Source organism: Equus przewalskii, chromosome 9 (assembly GCF_037783145.1).
Source record: "Equus przewalskii isolate Varuska chromosome 9, EquPr2, whole genome shotgun sequence".
In the NCBI taxonomy this organism is placed as follows: Eukaryota; Metazoa; Chordata; class Mammalia; order Perissodactyla; family Equidae; genus Equus; species Equus przewalskii.
Genome location: NC_091839.1, coordinates 4,829,626 through 4,849,981, shown reverse-complemented (window position 1 = coordinate 4,849,981; position 20,356 = coordinate 4,829,626). Strand labels below are relative to the sequence as shown.

The 20,356-nt window shown below is 54.6% G+C and overlaps 1 protein-coding gene across 3 annotated transcripts in view; it reads right to left on the bottom strand.

Annotated features, from left to right (window-relative positions):
* The window catches only part of CHST8 (carbohydrate sulfotransferase 8), a 113,226-nt gene that overhangs the window by 22,371 nt on the left and 70,499 nt on the right, over window positions 1-20,356 (bottom strand). The gene's annotated exons all lie outside the window — the stretch shown is intronic.

Genomic DNA, 20,356 nt, shown 5'->3' with positions numbered 1-20,356 from the left:
TGCTATGTTTAAAAAAATGCTATTTCAGTTTGCAGAGATCTTGCTTGCATCACAAAAATGACATGGCAATATCTGGAAGAAAAAGGCTTTTATAAAACTGAAAAAAAAAGTGAATTCAATAACATCAGCTACCGTCAATTTTCAATGACGCTTGAGTAAGCAAAGCAACTTGAAAAAACTGTGCCCCCGCCCAAAGCACTCCTTGTCACTGTGGGATGGAGGGGCCAGGTGCCTGGAGGCTGGAAGCCAGAGGGGAAGGCTGCAGGCAGGCTGGGATCAGATAAGATTGTGGGGATGACGGAGGGCCGTGGCTGCTATGGAAGCACAGCAATAGAATTTCCCTCCAGAGATCACTCTCGGCTGCAGAAAGTCACCTCACCCAAGGTCACATCTTCTTCCCAGGGGCTGCCTGCATCCAGCGACTGGCTGATGTGGAATGTAAAGGCTCAGGCCCCTGGCATCAATTCCAGACAATACTGCAGGGACATCCAAGCCACAGAGCCCCTAACTAAATTCCAGCCCGACTTCTCCTCCCACCCATTCTTGCTTCCTTCCCTTCCCCCCAAGAGGTTGATGCGAGAGAACTCCCCGCCCATACACTTCCTGCACTTCCTCAGAGTCTGCTTCCCAGGAATCTGACAGTTGGAGCCAGTGGTCTGAGAAAGCAGATTCTAAGATGAAATATTAGAGTTCAATCACCTGGTGACCAGCCAGCAACGAGGACCCCAAGACTGGTGCTGGTAGATGGAGCAGACAGCCTCTGGCAAGAGGCAGTAATACAAGTGTTAAAGTTTTCACTGATGGTGAACTAAGACGGCATGCCAGTGGAAGGAAATGTGCTTGTGTGTACAAAAACGCATCAGATGATTGAAAAATGTGGGGCAAATAGTCACTTGGGGACGATGGAATTGGTTGGCTATTGCCTCCTTGGCAGGTTATAAAGAGACTCTCGTTTTCCACAGCAGGAGGACCAGTCTCAGGACTTAATCATAAGAACAGCAGAGCTGCAGAGAAGGTTAATTCTCAGCCACGTCAGGCACCTGATTGGGATGAAATGTGACCCTGAGAAATGAGAAGGGGACATCTGGATTGATGATGTGAAGAGGAGAGACTATACCCTGAGAGAGGCAAAGGACCCAGAAAACAGGTACTGGCAGGAGCCTGTAGTAGATATAGAACTTAATTTGAGGGTGCTAGCTAAGAGAGCAGAACACAAAGATGGACAAGGGGGAGTAATTGATAGGCGAACATTCTCCTGGGATACAGGATTTAACAGCATGGCAAGGACCCCAGATGATGAGGCTAACATGCTGCTGGGATGGCTCTTAGAAACACAGAGAAAGCTATGGCCCACATGAACTGAAGCAGAAATGATAGAATTGCTGTGGTGGATAGTGGAAAAGAGATCAAAATGCTCACAAAAGTGATGATGCTGGAGTGATATATGAATTGCTGGAAAACCCACCATATGACTATTTTGTGGGAGGACCTAGAGGATACTCCCTTGTCTAAAGCAATAGAGAATTCTCTGAGGGGGCATCAGCATCAATGAGAAGCTCCGTGGTGGTTCTCCTCTGTAGGACAGGGCTGAATGTGGGGGATGCCATTACAGACCTGGACTCCTCAATGTCAGTGGGGGACGATAGGATCTGAAATATCAGAAGCCATGTGGCAGTGCTTAGCCACCTTAAATGAATCCAAATGAGCAGCATTGTCAGCGCACCAGCCAAGAGGAGCTGACCTGCAGAGATCTATGGAGATGGTTAATAAAAAATGGCATCTCTAAGGGCAAAAAAGATGAGCAGCCAACAAGGGTGTTGATCAATATATACAATAAAAAAAAATCAAGGATGGACGATCAGGAGATTGAGGGCAGCTGTCCCAATAAAAAGGGACAATCCCTTGGCCAGTTTTCAGATCCAGAACTCAATGACTGAAGGAAAGGTTGCATCCCCAAGAGGAGGAGCCCCATAACATGACGGCAAGTGTACACAGTAATGTTTATCCCTCCCCAAAGTAACCTGTAGCCATTTGTTTGGATAAGTTTAAACTGTGTGGGGGGGAACCCAAACAGTTCTAGGTTCTTGTCTGAGCTGACATTTACACATGAGGATTTGATTCTTGGAAACCTGAAGTGTCACTGTAGCCTCCCTGGTGGAGTGAGGGCATATAGGGGCCATGCAACAAATGGCCCTAGTCTGGCTCAAGTCGGGTTCACAAACTTTCTCAGCCCAGTGGTCATTTTCTCCCAGACTCTGGATATACAATTGGAATGGACATATGTGATAGTTGGCAGAACCCCCATCTCCTTGATTCATGGGATAAGAGATATCATAGTAAAGAATGCCCAGTGGAAGTCTTGGAAAGTTACCCTATCCCCTGAGCCAAGATGTCAAATCAAAGGTAATATTACTTCCTGGGGCAATGACAGAGATCAGTGTCACTCTTGAAGCCCTAAAAGATGCAGGAGTGGTCATGCCATCAAATCTCCACGTAATTCACTGGTCTAGTCCCTACAAAAGACAAATGGGTTCTGGAGGATGACAGTAGATTACTGCAAACTCTATCAAGTTGTAGCCCCAATTGTGGCCCCTGTGTAAGTTGTGGTATCTTTGCCAGAGGAGGTTTAAGTGGCTTCAGGTATATGGTATGTGACCACTGGTCTGACAAATAGGTTCTTTCCCATCCCTGTCAAAAAGGAGTATCCGAAACAGTTCACACTGACTTGGAGTAGACAACAGTAGATGTTTATCGTGTGCTCCAAAGCTACTTTAACTCTTCTTTCCTCCGTCATAACATAGTCCCAATAAAGGTCTGTCTCAGAGTCTGCTTTCCCGAGGAATCCAACATGAAACAGGTGAAATGGAAATATAGTTATGCAATCAGAGGCCAAGCCTCGTTCAGGAGCTGGCAGGACTGAAGTTACAGGCAGAGCTGATTCAGGTAGGATCATGTCAGGGACTAGTAGCATGATTGAAGCAAAAGGCCAAGTTCTGGCTGGGATCTAAGCTGGACCAAGAAGCAGAGCAACTAGCAATTAGGTGATCAAAGCCAGGCTGCGGCCTGGCACCACAGACTCTCTGAGAATGGGACCCTGTGGGAGCAGCTCAGTCAACAGGAAGGGAGACCGTTTCCAGGACCACGGACAGCTCCAACATTACTCCCCACAGAGTTTAACCCCAGATCTTGTTCTCCTGTTCCAAGAAGCCCCTGGAAATGTAAGATGTAAAGTCTTTGAACCCCATAGACAACCCAAGTAAGGTCCTGGTGGTCAGCAGGATTAATGGAAACAACCACAACTGAGTCAACACCACACACAGTTCCTCAAGGTCCTAGCTAAGCTCAGAAGCCAAGATTTGCTCGTGCACATGGGGGCTGATACAAAAATAAATAATTTATCTCTAGAGAGGTTCAGTGTCCAGTGGGGAAGACAGGTAGGTGAACATGTAATGGCCTTAAGGGTCCTTTCATGAACCTCCTGAAATGGTGAGCAAAGCGTGTGTGTGAGAGAGAAAGAGAGGAGAGGACAGGACAAGAGAGGAGAGGAGAGACCCCAAAATGTTAAGATCCACTCCTCTGGACCTTTGGCTGAAACTCCATACCGTGGTTTAACTGCAGGACTCTGAGAATATGTCCTAAACTGCCAGTCTGGCTCTGTGTCAGAGTGATTCTCCTCTCCCTGGGAAGGCTGTGTCCACTAATTCTCTGAAGTGGCTCAGTCCAACCAGGTGTCCTTGTCCCAGACCCAACTCCCCATGGCACAAGTCCACACATGGGGACAAGGCCACAGGGAAACCCTGAGTAGGTGTTCAGACTGTTGACCCAGTATGGCCCAGGGTTCTCATGACACAGTTCTGAAAACATACGGTCTTGAGAGAAGACCCGGGGGCTCACTGGGGAAGTCCTCACACCTTCAGGGATTGGGAATTTCCACCAAGGAATCCCACCGCCCCCTGTGAGGCACTCTTGGAGGGAGCTGCTGAGGTTTGCTCCTATGACCCGCTTTGACTTCCTCCACTCACGGCTCCTCTAGCTTGCTGGATGGTTCCAGCACAGCCTTATATTTGTACCTAATTCCAGGACAAGTTATAGGCATGTGTTACAAAGTGATTTAGAAAATATCTAAAGACACACACTTTCTTTTTAAAAGTAGTCTGGAAGGATTTATACGGACAGTGACAGGGTCCCCATCTCACCCCTGCTTCTGAGAGCCGCTCTCTAACCAGACTGCACCAGCCTCAACCCCTTAGTGTGAGGCACCACCTGCTAGGGTGTGAGCTTGTCTGATTCCTTATGGCACCTCGTTCATCAGCCAAGACCTCGTCTGATCCTTTGACCTTCTCTTTTTGAGAGAAGCCCAGAGCCTGGATGTCAGAGAAGAGGGATCTCATTTTCAACTCTTACTTAAGCATTCAGGGAATATTAGAAGAGACAAAATGCGTTTTTGTAAAAATACATAAATACATGTGAACTCTTGGGAACGATGTCTAGAGGCTGATGGAATGAGCTGAATTCCATTTAACACACAAGCAGAGACGGTTTCACACCCATGCATTCACAAATGTAAGTACCACTTGAGTCTCATGCTGTGATTTGCAGCAAAAAGTAAACGAATGACTTAATTTCTATTTATTAACCAGCTCTGAGCACACAGGATAAAACAACAGTGTAATTAGGGATGAACAACTGCAAACAGTGTGTGGGGCATCTGAGGATGCTCGGATCCTCAAGGGCGGAAGACAACTGGTCACCGGCCCCGATGGGAGGGGAGAAAGTGAGGGACAGTTTTCTGCTTCCACGACTTCCAAGGGATGGGTGAAGTTGGGGTGGGATTAACGTTTCTCTGCTTGACATACTCCATCTTGCGGCAGTGGAGAGAAGAGTCAGCTTGGGCTAGTAATAGTGTGCTGGGGAAGAGATTAGGTGGTTGGAACCAAGTTAAAATGAGGCTCTAAGTGTTCATGAATTTACATTTTCCTTGCTCTCTTCCTCTCTCTGCAGATGGAAATGGAGCGAGGAGAGTCAAAGCAAACTGCATAACTTTAAGCAGTAAATGGATTTCTGAAGGGGGGCAGGGTTGGGCTGGGGAGCTTTGCCTGATCTCCTTAGACACAGCCCATCCCGGGGAGTCCTTCTGGAAGGCAGAGGAGGCAGCATTCTCACAGCCTTAATTAATCCTGGCAATTTCCTCTCCTCCTACTGTCTCTCCCTCCAGCCAAGGAATGGCCTGTGCAGTTGCTAAGGACTTGCACACCATTTCTCCAGGTGTCAGAGAACTCACATTTACATGAGGATAAAAGCACAAGGTTCCTCACCGGCTTCCTGATTCATTTGGAGTCCGTTACTCTTTGCTTCTGAGAGGACTGAAGTTTTGCAGTAATGTGGGAATGTGTTTAATCAATCCTTCTCTACTACGCCCAACTGGTTTGTGGCGTTTTGCCGAAAGCCCAGAGATAGCGAGCTTGGAATGACTGCAGACTCTTTACAAAGGCGACCAGAGCCCTCCTGCTTCTGCAGTTGCTCCATTTTCCCAATTAATGACTCGGGGAAGGTCAGAGATCAAATGCTGCAACTTACATCCGAACATACATATTCAGGGCCTCTTAACTTGGCCAGTCCATGACCGGGGAACACAGAGTCCCCACATCAGCCCTGGGAAGTTTGAGCAGTCAGAGAATATGATATATTTATCTAGCAGAATGTTCTCTAGCTGCATGTCATATCCTCATCAAGAATGCGAAAAGGGTAATTGGATTTAAATGTCAAGATGTTCCCAGTGTAGGGTGGAAGGCACATATCTATTTTCTCAGCTACAGTTTTTTTGGTCTTATGATAATGAAAACTGCAACCACTTGTTGCTGAAGATGACGGGAGAAAATTCTCCAGGACTTGCAGATAAATGCTGAGTCACTTATGAGGGCCAGGTGTGTAGATGTGCCCCCTCACGCCCTGTTGAGGAGCAAGGCGGGACCCCTGTGGTGGCCTCTGTGGTGGGAGGCTGTGTGTCAGCAGGGGAGGGGGCCGGCAGCTGGCCCCACCCCTCTTGTCCCTCTCTCCCCAGCCGGGCTGTTTCCAGGGATTGTCTTCGTCTCTGCCAACAGCTGGGATTTTCTGATGCAAAGCCAGGCCTGGCACCGCTGTCTGCCAGCAAGCACATGCCTATAACAGCTGCCTCCCTCTCCCCCGGGCCAGGGACTTCCCTGCCTGGCATTTGTTACAGCCTCTGGCCTTGCTTGGGCCATGGCATGGAGGACCCTCAGACAGAGACCTCACTCACCTGACAGAAGAAAGAAATACAACTAAGGGGATACAAATGGATCCACAAGGAAGTCTGAAAGTTGCATTTCACAACAAAGTATTCACTTGGGATGGGCTGTGGTATTATAAAGAATGTATCCGATCTGTGTCCCAGGTTCCTGGCACAGAGCTTCAAACACCCTTGGAATTTCCTGAGTGATAGGTGTCTTTGTCATGCTAGTGAGGTGACTCATGCTGGGCCCCTAGACAGCTTCAGAATGGGGGCGGGTCACCAGAAAGGTCGACCACCTGATTAGAGGGTTGGAACTTCCGGCCCTGACCGAGGAGGGGCGGGGGCCTGGAGACAGTTCCATCACGAGGTCAATGATTAAATGATCATGTCTGTGCTCTGAAACCTCAATACAAACCCGGCATCAAGGCTCAGGGGAGCTCCTGATTAAACACACTGATGTGATGACTCCGCGGGGGAAGCACGTGGAAGCTCTGTGCTCAGGACCCTCCCAGAACTCGCCCTATGTGTATCCTTTACGATGAAACTGTAATTGTAAATACAGCACTTTCCTGGGTTCTGTGAGTCTTTCTAGTGAATTATCAAACTTGAAGGGGTCGTGGGAGCCCCTGAAATTTGTAGCCTGTTGGTCAGCACGGTGGGTGGCCTGGGGACCCCACTTGCAGCTGGTGTTTGCAGTGAGCTCAGTCTTGCAGGGGACTCTGCCATTCACTTGTGGGGTCTGATGCCAACTCTGAGTGTTAGTGTCAGAACTGCATTGCAGGACACCCCAGTGGAGGGAGAAACAGACCATGGGCTCATACATCAGGCGTGAGCTTCCCAACAGCCAGTGCAGAACAAGGATCCCTGGTACGAGGATTAGATAGCAGGATGTCCTGTGTGATGGGTAGATGTGCTTGACCTCATCCTTAAAGGGCAATCATGAGCCTCAGGGGGCTGTTTTTCAGACCCTCAAAAGAAAGAGGCAGCATCACAATGAAGCACACCCAGCTCTCAGCTGACCTCACAGGGCCTTGCTCAGTGTGGCGGCAGACCTGGCAGGGTTGAAGGGGAGGCCCAGATGCCCCAGCATGTGGATAAGGGACCCCCCACCCCTTGTACCCCAATCTCTGCCATGCGATGGGGGTGCTGAGATGGCTCTCCTGTTCCCCGAGGCTGTGAGCTGCTTCAGGTGGAAATGGGGTCTCAGGCAGCCTGCAAGGAGAAGAGAGCATCTTCTCACCTCTCTGCTGCCGAGGCTTTTCTCAAGCAACCCAGCGAAGCAGGCTGCACCCTCACATACGAGGCCTGGAGCTCCACAGGCAGAACTTAAACCATGGCTCCCATCATCGTTTGCAAACATGTAGACACATAAAGACACATTCAATGAAGCAGGCAGGAGCAAATGCCAGGCCCTAGTGGAGGCAATGCCATGTCCGAAGGAAAAAGACCACACACTGCCCAGCCCATGCTGAGCACAGTCCCCGTGTTATCTCCTTTAATTCTCACGATGCCCTTGGGGGAAGGCTTCATTATTAACCTTACATCCCCCTTTTGGGTGGGGAAATAGCCTCCTTGAAGTCAAGTTTCTCCCACTCGGTCTCCGTGCTTCATCCTTGCCCCATCCCAACTGTTTCTCCACACTGCAGCCAGAGTGATCCACTCACATTGTAAACCAGAACCAGTCGTTCCCCCACGAGAGCACGTCAATCACACCCCCTCTGTGGGAGGCAGCCTCCAAGATGGCGTCCAAGGATCCCACCCCTGGTAACTTGCCCTTGCGATCCATCCCCTCTCCATGAGTGTGGGCTGGACCTGGGGACCAGCTTTTAACACACAGAAGACAGCTACAGCGATGGATGTCACTTCTGAGAGGAAGTTACAAAGACACTGAGATTTCTGTTCTGTTTGCCCTCTCTCGCTTACTCGCTCTGAAAGAAGCCAGCTTCCACAGCATGAGCTGTTCTATGGGGAGGCCCACCCAGCAAGGCCCACCCGGCAAGGAACTGAGGCAGTTCTCTGGCCGACAGCCTGAGAGGAATGAATCCTGCCCACAGCCATGTGGCTGAGCTTGGAAACAGATCCGCCTTCTGCTGAGCCTTCAGATGAGACAGCCGCCCCCTGAAGCCGCGCCTTGAATGTGGCCTGTTTCCCTCTAAGTTCCATTGGCAATGGAGGCCTGGAGCTCCTGGGATGCCCAACTGGCATGGCATTCTGGTACAAAACAGGGGTGGGCCCATCTCCCCTCCATCCCACTCCTGCTAGATGCCAGCAGAGCAGCTCCCTGTGCCAGAACGCTTTGTCAGTGTTTGGTGAGATGCTCTTCTGGTGTGTTCCCAGCGCCTCCGCAGGACTCGGGTGTGGTCCACAGAAGGCAGGGCCAGAAGCTGGACCAGAGCAGCCAATACCATGGGTGTGTGCGCTTACCTCTGTCCTGAGGCCCAAGGCTCCCTCACTAGGGCAAGCCTGCTTTATGGTGCATTCTTTCCCTGAGGGGCCTCAGCTCCTCTGGACTCCAGCTCAGAGTCTCTCAGGGAGCTGACAGGAGTGCAGTCTGCCTTCCTCCCTCCCCTGCTCTGGGCTGGCCCACACCTCTCTTCCCAGTGGGCTGTGAGCCTTGAGGGCAGGTGCATGTCTAGGTGCCCGCAGCCAGTTCAGGGATGGGCAGAGGAGAGGCTGGGATGCTGATTTAACCAAACCCAAGAATCCAGAGATGGGCTAGGAGCCTCTCCTGGGACTGCATGAGTATGCGGGGCACAGTCATGTGAGGTTCAGCCTGAATGTGCCCCTTCTTCGCCTGGCACCAGTTGGCACTACATCCTCCCACCCCTTTCGTGGATCTTGCAGCTCACCTGAAGGACATCCATTGTGAGGACATGTGTGACAAGTGGTCCTGGGAAAAGCCAAGGGGAGAAGCAGGTGCTACCCAGAAAGCTGAAGAGCACCACCCTGTCACAAGCGCCACCCCAAAAGCAGCATCTGCAAACAGCCAGATGGAGGACAGACACCACCCCTCACCTGGGCCTGAGCCAGGAGAGAATTCTGAACTGGATGGGACTGTGTTAAGTATCCTGAATTGGTCCAAGAAATCGCGGGTTGGAGTGAATTTACCTGAAAGAGTAGCTAAGTAGTCTGGCACGAGGCAGGCTGCGGGTCTAGAACCAAACAATTCAAATCTGTTCTGGAAACAAGGAGAGTTCTGCCTGTTACACCAGAACGTGTGTGGACTGCCACAGGGGTGGCTGTGAGCCTGCCATGGGGGCTGAGGTGCCTGCTGGAGCCCCCAGACTCTGCTCACAGCAGGCCCACACTAGCGCTCGGTTGCTCACAGCCCTGCCCTCGGCCCTCTGGGAAGAACACCCACCACGGGGCATCCATCTGTGCCCCACCCACAGGCGGCACAGCCTGGCTGCGTTCAGGGTTCAGCAAGGCAGAGGGACTCCGGAAGGAAGGCACACAGCTTGTGCAAATGGCACACAGAGGCTGGCCTGGAACGCAGCCACCAGCCCGCTGCAGCGAGAGGCTTCCCCAGGGAGCAGAGTCACTCGGCACCTGCTCAGGGTAATTACTGCTGAACTTTAAAACCTAACGCAGCAAAACCGCAAATATTTAACACATGCTCCTCCTCCCAGGGGGCACGGAGGAAACGGGAGCAAATGGCCAGATTCACAACATGAACTCTGGAGTCTGCTCACAAAACGGATTAATAAAGAAGCCAGCCGCGACGAGCTGCAAACCCCTGGCAAACAGCAGCACCAGCCCCCAGCCCTCCCCGAGACCCACTCCAGGACCACATGCACACATGTGCACAGACACTCGGGAGCAGGGATGCACAGGCCGGCAGGCTTGCCTGGGCACACAGACTGAATACACAGATGCAGACCCATCCCCCTCCCACTCCCGGGCCCCTCATGGTGGGGACTCCTCAGGTGGCGCTGAGAGCTGCCACGGGGGCCTGGGTCAGCCTCCTGGGTTAGTGCGAGGTTGTGGCCCGGCCCTGTTTGTCTATCTCAAGCTCTGCAGATGGAGGACTTCTAAGAAGGGATGCCCACGGTACCAGGTTTTTCCCCTGGCAGGAACACAGGCTCAGCCTCGGAGCAAGGAAACACTTGGTTCTGAAGAAAGGGAGGTGGTGTGGGAGGATCCTGACTGGTGGGGCACCTAGGTAGCTGGATACATGGCTGTCAATGGCTCCCGGGAGATTCTAGATGAAGTGCATGGTCCCAGCATGTGCTTGTGCTGGGAGGGGCACCTGTCAGGTCAGGAGCAACAGAGGAGTGTGGCCAGGCGGGGGTGTAGGAGTCGGGTGGGAGGGCCCCAAATGCCAGGCCTGCTGTCACATCTTCCCCCACACCCTGTGCTCACAGCCCTTGGCCCACGTCTCCCTCGCCCCTTGCCAGGAGAGCGCCCCTCTTTGTGGCAGTCGGAATGAAGAAGCAAACGCAGACCTGCCCTTGCCCAGTCGGGGGCTCGGCACCGTTGTTGAGGGGTGTGTATTTGGTGGAGCTCTCTGCTTGGGGGAAATGGACCCAGGTCCCTCCTGTTTCCCACCCAGAAGGGAGCTCTGGGGTCTGTGGCCTTGCCACCCCCCGCCCCAGGCTGATGCGTCACATTTAAATGACCCAATGCCAGTACCCAGCATGGCCAGTCCTGTGTGACTCGGTGCTGCTGGCTCTGTCTCCTGCCCTACTCACCGCCCCACCTTCCACTCCCGGTGGGCAGCATGGTCATCTCAGGAGATGAGTGGCCACAGACCCCTCTGCCCAGTTCCATGACGGCCTCAGGGCAGAGTTGGGTTAACTCCAGCTTGCAGCCAACCCCGCTCTTCCAGGTCCAGGAGGGAAGGAGAGGGAGGGTGCAGGACGCCCCCCCACCGCAGTGAGCAGTGACCTTCATGCCCCCTCCTGGCCGCTCCTCTCTGGGCTCTCGGGGACAGGGCCACCTCCAGGTAGGAGCCCTGAGTGGGTGAGTCCAGCTGAGCCCAGGCCCTGGCCTGGGCCACTCTGACCTGAGCCTCCCCAAGCATCCACTGTGACTGGATGAGTGGACACAAGGGGACAGGGAATGCTGGAGCCAGAGGGGAGGGGTCACTCGCAGCTGAATGCCCCAGCCTGGTTCTCCCAGTGCCCTCACACCCTGACCCCTTCCTGCCAGAGTCCCCAGTGAGGACCAGGGTCAGAACAGGCAGAGGAATCCTCTCTCCCACTCGTGTGGCACTTAGGACAGAAGAGGAAGAGGAGGGAAGAGCCACCCTTCTACTGATGAGGGAACCAGGGCTCCTTCACGGGGGCAGAGCGGTCAGGAGAAGACCCCACCCAGGGCCCAGCAGGGAGCCCGGGATGGCACAGCCACCAAAGCCACCAATGGATGTGGCAGCTGGTTTTCAATTTTCACTTCTTGCAAATTTCCCTACCAGGAATTTCAGGTTTGAAGGATTGGGCCTTCAGGCTCAGCTCTCAGAGTGAGGGTCTCGGGGAGCCAGACAGTGCCGGAGGAGGAGCTCAGGAACAGGATGCTCCGGCGGCACCCTGGGGCTGAAGGTGGTTCAGCCCAGAGCCAGAGGGAGATGCTCTTCCAGGCCTGGGGCCTCTTAGCCCCGGTCAAGTCTCTGACATGCACAGCCACAGCCTTGGAGACCCAGTCATTTTCCCTCAGTCACACACACAGCCACATGGCTCCCAATGCACCCACACAACGTGACACACTTGAATGCACACGCTTGTGGCCCTCGTGATAACACTGCGCGCACACATACACACACATGTACACACGCACGGCTGAGGTGAATGGCTCCCTGGAGCTCAGGGGCCCCACTACCTGCCCCCTCTCCCCATCACCTGCTGGTCCCTCCTCCAGGGTTCTGCCTTGGAGCAGCTGCAGGCTGCCTCTGCTCCAGCCCAGCCCTTAGCTGGGGTCTGCCCAGGTGTGGCCCCTCCCTCTGGGCCCCCTGGAACAGCAGCCAGGAGAGGAGGGGCTGCTGGGGATGGCCCCCCAGCCCTGCTCAGAAGCGGGCCTCTCTACACAAGCGGCTGGTGAACCCTTCAGCTAGCTTGCCACACCTGCCTCTGCAGCGGCTCTCACGGCTGACCTTTCCTGCCCGGGGAGCTCTGAGGGTGGGAGATGAGGAAGGAGAGGGCAGGGGGCAGGCCCAGGAGGGGCAGGCCTGGGCCTGGCGTCCACCTCCCTCCAGGGCCATCCCTGATAGATGCGGCCCACCCAGCAGCATTGTCTGGGCTTGCTCCTGTACACGGTGGGGGAGGGGCGTCCTCCAGGCTGCAGGTGCACAGTTTAAGGTGCCTTCAATTATTCATGGGCTCTTGGAAGAGCTGCTTGCCTGCTGAGACCCTGCGGCCACACTCTGCAGAAGGCTTCTCCAGCTGTGCCCCAGCGTGGCCACGTGTGTCCTCATCCAGGATGGGAGGACCACTGCAGAAAACGAGGCCCCCAACGCAGTATCTGACACCACAGGTGGGGCCTGGCTCAGCACCTTCCCTTTCTTCTGAGAGTCTGCACGGGGCTAGGGGCCCTTCAGCCAGGGTGCAGATACCCAGGGCGCACCCAGGGTCAGGGTCTGTCAGGAAGGGGGTGGGCAACAGTGGAGGAGACAGACAGGGCCTGGCCAGGGAGTCGCAAGTAAGGTTAGGGTGTCAGGGGCAGGAGCCAGCCAGAGGCCAGGGTCACTGAAAGCCTAAAGCCAAACGGTTGGCCTCACTCAGGGCCTGCACAGTGGCTGTTGTGAGCCCCCAGGTGGGGCTGGGGGCACCGAGAAGGCAGGCCCAGTGCCCTTTAGGCTGCACCTGTTAGTGCCTGGGACCTGAGCCCTGTGTCAGGGAGAGAAGTGCCCTATGCTGCCTCTGCACACTGAGTCTCCTCATTCCCACCCCACCAACACCCACTTTTCCCCTCCCCACTCTCAGCCCCTGTGGTTTGGATGGGGTGACACCACACACACCAGGAGTGGCATGTGATCCAACCAGCTTAGTCCATTCCCAGCCGTAGGAATTTGCTCAAGAAGGGTCAGGTGACAAAGCTAGAGTGATAATTGAGGGCTGGAGAAGCCAGTGCCACCCCTAGGGGAAAGGCTACCTGGGCGTGAAGCCCCTAAGGGGAAAACAGAGGTGAGGAATGGAGACGCTGAATCCTGATGACACTGAGACAGCACCTGAATACAGCCATACCTGATGGAGATTCTTTCCACTGAAATGTTCCCATCAACCCAGAACCCTTCTCCCTTCAGGCTGCCTTCCTCCCTCTGGCACCTGCTTTCTCCAGCAGAAAGGGGACTATAGGTGAGCACACTGCTCCAGCCAACAACCTACCCTTCCAGGGGAGAGTGACAGTGAGATGGCCCAGGATAAAGCATCCTGCAGGCATCCCTCTCCTGGAGAGAGGACTCAGTAGTACCCAAGGGGGCCACAGCCTCTGGCACGTAGGGCAGCACCCTGCTGACAAACACAGCCCACACCTTCATGTAGACACATACCTGCACACACACAGAGGCACAAGCTCACACAGACATATGCTCCTATACGTCTGTGTGTGCACACACTCACACAGATACTCAGAGATACGAATGGACGTGCATGCAAACATGCACACACATACAGACATGCACATCCTCAAACAAATGCTCAGAGTCATATGCACACACGTGCACATGGGCCCCAGGCATGCCCCCGAGGCCAGCCATTCAGCCTCGAGGTGTGCTCACACTCACAGGCACGTGTGCTCAGGAGCCCAGGGCATGCACATGTTCCCACCAAGCCGCAGACTCACGCAGGATCACATGTTGGGAGTGGAAACGTGGCCCGGACGAGCGCCCTGGGCCCGCAGGGCAGTGGGGCAGAGTCTGACACTGCCTCCCGGCCTCCAGCAGCCTCAAAGCTGAGCCCCCGGATCTTGGGCAGGGTGAGCACCAGGTGAAAAATGATTAGCTGTCACTCAGCTCTCGATTGATGCGGCTCGCTCTTGGCGAAGGGCTCACACATTATTGATCCCCTTAGTGTACTCAGACCGGCAGCCCCAGAGCCGGAGCCAGGACTAGCTAAAGAATGTAAGAAGCAGCAGCAGGGAGAACAGTGTCACTGTGAGGGCAGGGTGTTGCTGCCAGGCCACTCTGGCCCCACGGCCCTCGCCGGGCCAGCAGTCACACTCGGTGGGAACAGTTCTCTCTCCCCAGAGCCCTCATTTCTGCGCTCACGCCCCTTTCAGGTTTGTGTTTCTAGTCACTGGGTTGTGAATGCTCAGCCCAGGCTGGAGAGGAGAAGGGGTGTAACCAGGGAACAGGAAGGACAGAGGGAAATGATGACAAGACCACAGGAACACTGGGTGGAGAGCCGCAAGAAAATATCAGCATTTGGGCCCTTTTCCTGGAGATGTTGTTAAGCTTTCTCTCTGTTTCCTGAGAGAATTTAGTCCACAGCAGAGACTATGGCTTCAGTCTATCAATAAATTTTTACTGATATCAATAAACATTTACATTTATCTATCCATCAGTCCATCCATCTGCCTATCTGTCCATTCATCCACCCATCCATCCATCCACCCACCCATCCTTGGATCTGTCCATCTGTCCATCCATCCATCCATCCCTTTGTCCACCCATCCACCTACCCATTCACCCATCCACCCACTCATCTCTCCATCTGTCTATGTACCCACCCATCCTTTCTTCCTTCTTTCCTTCCATCCTTCCTTCTTTCCTCCTTTCCTCCCTCCCTCCCTTCCATCTGTCTGTCCATCCATTCTCCCATCCACTCAACAGACATTTACTAAGCACCTAGCATGTGCTAGGTCCTGCATCCACTATGGTGATGGGCAGTGGTAAGGTGGTTGGAGGTGAACAGAGACAGGAACAGACTTGGACCCTGTCTTGGGGGGTGCCCAGTCTCAGAGGACCAAGGACAGAGGACTGAGGGCAGACTAGAAGGTCATGAGCTGGCTCAGGGCACCCTCTGCTGGTGGCAAGGCAAACGCACACTTCTAAAACCAACACTGGCTCTTGGGAGCTTGGAAGCCAGCTTCTAGGGGTGGCCCTGGGGCTCCCAGAAAGGGTCCCGAGAGACCACCAGTCTTCCTGTTGGGCTCTATCACCTCCCAGAAAGGTTTCTGTCATGGATATGTGGCCTTTGAGTTTCTTTTTGCTATGGACCAGGCATATCTAGGACAAACGGCCTTGAGCGTGGGGACGGCCACAGGTGCAGGCTGAGGACAGGCAGAGCACCTCTGGTCAGATGAAGCTTTGAGCCAGGTCTGAGTACCTTCCTCCCTGTGCCCAGGATGGGCCAGAGAACAGAGTATGGCCATCCCCGATGGGGGCTCCCCCACTCCTGGCCCCTGTGGGGGAAAGGACCCAAGGGGCGGCATTTAGGACAGACGAGCAGGGTCCTGCCCCTGGCAGCTCCTGAACTCCTCTGCCTGCCCGGCTCCCTGCCTCCTGCATCCTTGTGGCTTTGGAGTGGGAAGGCACCCAGCTCTCATCAGTGTCAGGGGCTACGGTCCCCATGGGAGCCCCAGAGGGGAGGGCAGGGCACTCTTCAGTGAGCAGACGCCAGGCTTGGCAGTGGGGCTCCAGCAGGGCATGCATGTGGCTGGGGAACAGCGCCAATGGGTCATGTGTGTGCATGTGTGTGTGCGCGCGTGTGTGTGTGGTGAGTGTGGTGGAGGTGTGTGTGGTGAGTGTATATGAGAGTGTGTAGTGTGTGTGCACCTGCAGGTGTGTGTACCACAGGGCCCAGAAGGCCCTCCCTGCCCCTCTCCAAGGTACCAGGAACCTGGGTCCTCCTTCCTGCCCTAACGGGCAGGTTCTGCAGCCAGAAGGCCTGGTCTCGGTGGCTCACGGGGGTAAACCCGCAGCCTCTGCAGGAGCGAGCCTCCAAGGCAGACAGCAGGATTGCCCCAGTGCTGACCGTGGGGAAAACGAACAGCCCCGAAGCTCCCACAATGGGGAAGCTGCAGCCCAGGTGCCTCCTTTGTGGCCCGAGCCTTCCCATCTTCACCCAGCGGCTGACACATCCGTGTGTGGCTGCAGAGGTGGCACTGTCACAAGATAGGCTGGCTGGGCTCCCAGGCCGGCTGAGAGCTGCTCGCAGGAGACGTCATACACCGTGTAAAGCTTGGACTTGGTGTGAGTGATTCAGGTCCCACTGCACAAGTTTATTTCTTATAAGTCAAAATAAATGGCTCCAGGCCCCGTTCTGCTGGGCGGAGGGTCAGGCTCAGCCATCTTGGCCCCTCCCGCTGTCTAGGGTCCTTCAAAGCCCCCCAGGCTGAGTCTGGGGTGTCCAGGGATGGTCCTCTGCCTTCAGTCCCCCTTGGTCATCACAGGCAGGTGGATGGTCCAACCCCCAGGCACTGTCCAGTCTCGCCAGGTGCCCCTCACAGTCCTGCCACCTCCCTGGGACTGTCACTTACACCCAGGGAACCCCAAACACCTAACTCTTCCCTGCCCTGGGCAAGCTCCCGTTCCTTTCAGCTTTAGACCTGGAATCTGCCTCACCTCTTTCAAAGACCCCTCTGTCTTTTTCCTAGAACTTTCCTCAATGAGCTTGGGCTTTCCAAAACAGAAGCCAGAAATGAGGGTGCATCCTCGAATACAAACCAGCCCCCACACCCACAAGGACACAGAGAGGCCTTGGAAGGGAAAACTCAACCAGGACTAAGCACAGGTGATCATCAACAGGGACTGTCTCGCAGCAGCCGCGCAGCCCCTTCCCGCCTGTCCTGCAGGCCCCCCAGGCCGCCTCTTCTGTCCTGGGAGAGCCAAGGCCGGGGACGCCCTGATCCGTTTCTCTGGGCTCAGCCCCACCGCCCCACGCGCGGCCGACAGAAGGTACTTGCCTCATATCAAGAGAAGTGTAAGTGGTTTTAAAAAACATTTTAGCAGCTTCAGCAACAGTTTGGAAAACACGTATTATTTTGGAGGTGTCAGACGCCTGCCCTGTCTCTGGCTCTGGAGTGTCACATCTATGACATCACCGGGACAGGGGGTTGGCAGGAAGGGACTTTCCAGGCCCTGGGAACCCGAGCCTGGGGTCCAGAGCCATGCCAGAGCAAGACCTGGGAGCCTCCGGCCCTCTCTCTGAGTAGCAACAGGGACTCAGGACCCAAAGGGCAGCACCACGGGCCCCAGCCGCAGCCTCGCTCTCAACCCCTCCCCAGCCCCAGGTGGCTGCAGCCAGCAGGCCCGAGAGCTCCCTCAGCTGAGTCCGAGCTGCGGGAGCACCCTCCCCTGCAGCCTGAGGCTTCTCCTTCTTGGGGGGAAGCCAAGTGGCTTCTGGTGGACACAGTGGACTGAACATACACATTTATCTCATCTTCCTCCCAAGAGCCCAGTGCCAAAGGCATAAAACAGACAGGCCCACGGGAACCAAGGGACCTGGAGCCGGGACAGCAGCAGATCACAGAGTCCAACAAAGCTTTGGAAGTCGGACAGTGAATGCAGGCTGGTAACAGATTCCACAGGGTGAAGGAGACGGGCAGCCCAGCCTGCAGAGGTGCGTGCAGAGGGCTGATCCGCCTCACTGAATCAGAGGTTGGAGACTGGCAGGGCTGAATGCGGGCATGAAAGTCCAGTGCCCAGGCAACTGTCCCAACTGGCAGGGATGGGAGACGTGCCCTCTAGTGGGATGCAAAGATGCAAAGGCCCCAGGCCTCCAGGCTGGGAGGGGCGCAGGGCAGGTCTAACTGGAAGCCTTCAGATGGACTCACCAGAGCCCCGGGCTCCCCACCCAGCCTGCACACACTGGGGGGCCCACCCCAGGCTGGAGATCGCAATCTCTCCTTCATGGGCTGAGTTGTATCCTCCCAAAACTCATATGTTGAGGTCTTAACCCCTAGTACTTCAGAATGGGACTGAAGACAGTCTTTGAAAAGGCAGTGAAGATAAAATGAGGTCATGAGGGTGGGTCCTCATCCAACGTAATTGGTGTCCTCATATGAAGAGGAAATTCAGACACAGATCGGGACAGACCACGCGGAGACACAGGGAGAAAACGGCCATCTGCCCTCCAGGGACAGGGCGTCAGAAGAAAGCAATGCTGCCGACATGGATCTTGGACTTCCAGCCCGCAGAACTGTGAAAGAACACATCTCTGCCATTTACGCCCCCCCCCCCCCCCCCGTTGATGGCAGCTGGTGGCAGCCCTAGCCAACAATACATTGTCCCTGGGAACTCTCCAGCCAGGGGGCTGGCTCCTCACCACACACGGTCAGGTAATTACATCAAACAACCAGAGGTTTGGCGGTCCACTCTCAACTCCACTGCATATGGGGCCCCGAGCGTCTGAGGACAGCTCCAACACGAGAGAGACCAAAAGAAGCAAACAAAAGAGATGACCCCGGAGGAAACAGAAATAATCCACGGACCAGCCAAAACCGCAACTGGCTTAACCACAGATCAGTGGGGAGCTGGTTACACAAACCAATGGTGCATCTTTACACTGAATATCATAAAGCTCCTAAAAGGTGTGAAAATAATCTCTATATTTATGCACACGGACAGGGGTCCGCCATGGAGCATTAGGTGAAAGGAACAGATGACAGTGTGTGTAGTGTGACTGTGTTCATGCAAATCACATATGCATAAGAAGGGTGTGGCAGAAGGTGGGGACAGGCTTGCAGTGGGTGTGTGATGAGAATATCTTCTAAACGCACCCATACACGTGCCAGGTGAAAAAGCACTATGGACTTTCTGACCTCTCTGCTTGCCCAGGTACCATGGGACTCAGAGAGGCATTCCTGTTGGAACTGGAGGGCCAGGAACTCAAATACCTGCCTGAAGAAGGCAGCATGAGGCCAGGCACACAGCAGGTGCTCAATGACTGCTTACTAGGTGACTGGAAGGATGGATGGATGGATGGATGGATGGGAAGTGGGAGATGGGTGGCTGGTTGGACACGATCACGTGATCATGCAGGTAGCTAGACAGCAACAGAGGCCAGCGAACCCCACAAGGAAGAAGGTCATCCTGAGCGCCAAGTTGTCTGCCCACTGAACATCTGCACACCTCCAGGGGTCCTGTCACCTTGTGAATGAGCAGACACCGATGCCCAGAAAAGAAATTGAACCTGTTGAGTTGCCAAGGCAACCAGAAGCGTGCTAGGATGCACAGCCGATAGTCCCAGGAAGTCCTGTCTTCATTTCCTAAATCACAGTCTTATCAGCGCTCCCTCAAGCCTGGCCCTGCCCGTTCAGAACCGGGCCCTCGGGGTTTGCTGCTCCTCCATGACCCCAGTTCCAGGAGAAGCTGCAGCAGCCCAGCCACAACCCCCACCTTACCCATCCCTGGGAATGGGGCCTGGGTCGGAGGTCCCGCAGAGGCTCTGGGGACAAGGCAGGGGATGGTACAGCCAGAGAGTGGATTGAGAGCTTTAGGCCATTCATAGCACCCCCCCCACACACACACACAAAGCAGCCCCAGTGAGTGGGGAAGGGAGGACCAGGGTGAGGGAGTGACTTGTTCAAGGGCAGGGTTGGGGCTCTTTCCTGGCTGGAGAAGGGGGCGCAGCCCAGAGGGGAAGAGGGCAAACACGAAAACAGCAAGGCAAGAGTCTTGGACAAGTCTAGAAAGAAGTGGGTATGTGGGAGGTCCTGGGTTGGGGTCTGTGGAGGGAGGGGCCGGCTGGGTCTGTTGGGGGGATGGAGTGGGACGCTGTGTTGGAGAGAGTGCTATGTGGTCAGCAGGTCCTCGCTGTGGGCTGGGCTGCTCTGAATTCTGATTCTCGGGGCCTGCCTGGTGGTGTAGTAGTTCCTTCGGCAGCCAGGGATTGCTGGTTCGGATCCTGGGTGCAGACCTACGCACCACTTATCAAGCCATGCTGAGGTGGCATCCCACATATAAAATAGAGGAAGATGGGCACAGATGTTAGCTCATGGCCAGTCTTCCTCACACACAAAAAAAGAAAAAATGCAGACTCTAATTCTGCTGATCCGGGCTCTGGCCTGAGAGTCTGCATTTTTGGGAAGCTCCCAAGTGCTGCTGATAATACCAGACTGCAGACAGACTTCAAGTAGCATGACACTAAATATAAACCCTTGCTGTTAGAAATGCAGACTCTTGGGCCCCGCCCAGACCTATACTGTCAGACCCGCATTTGAACAGGCTGTCTA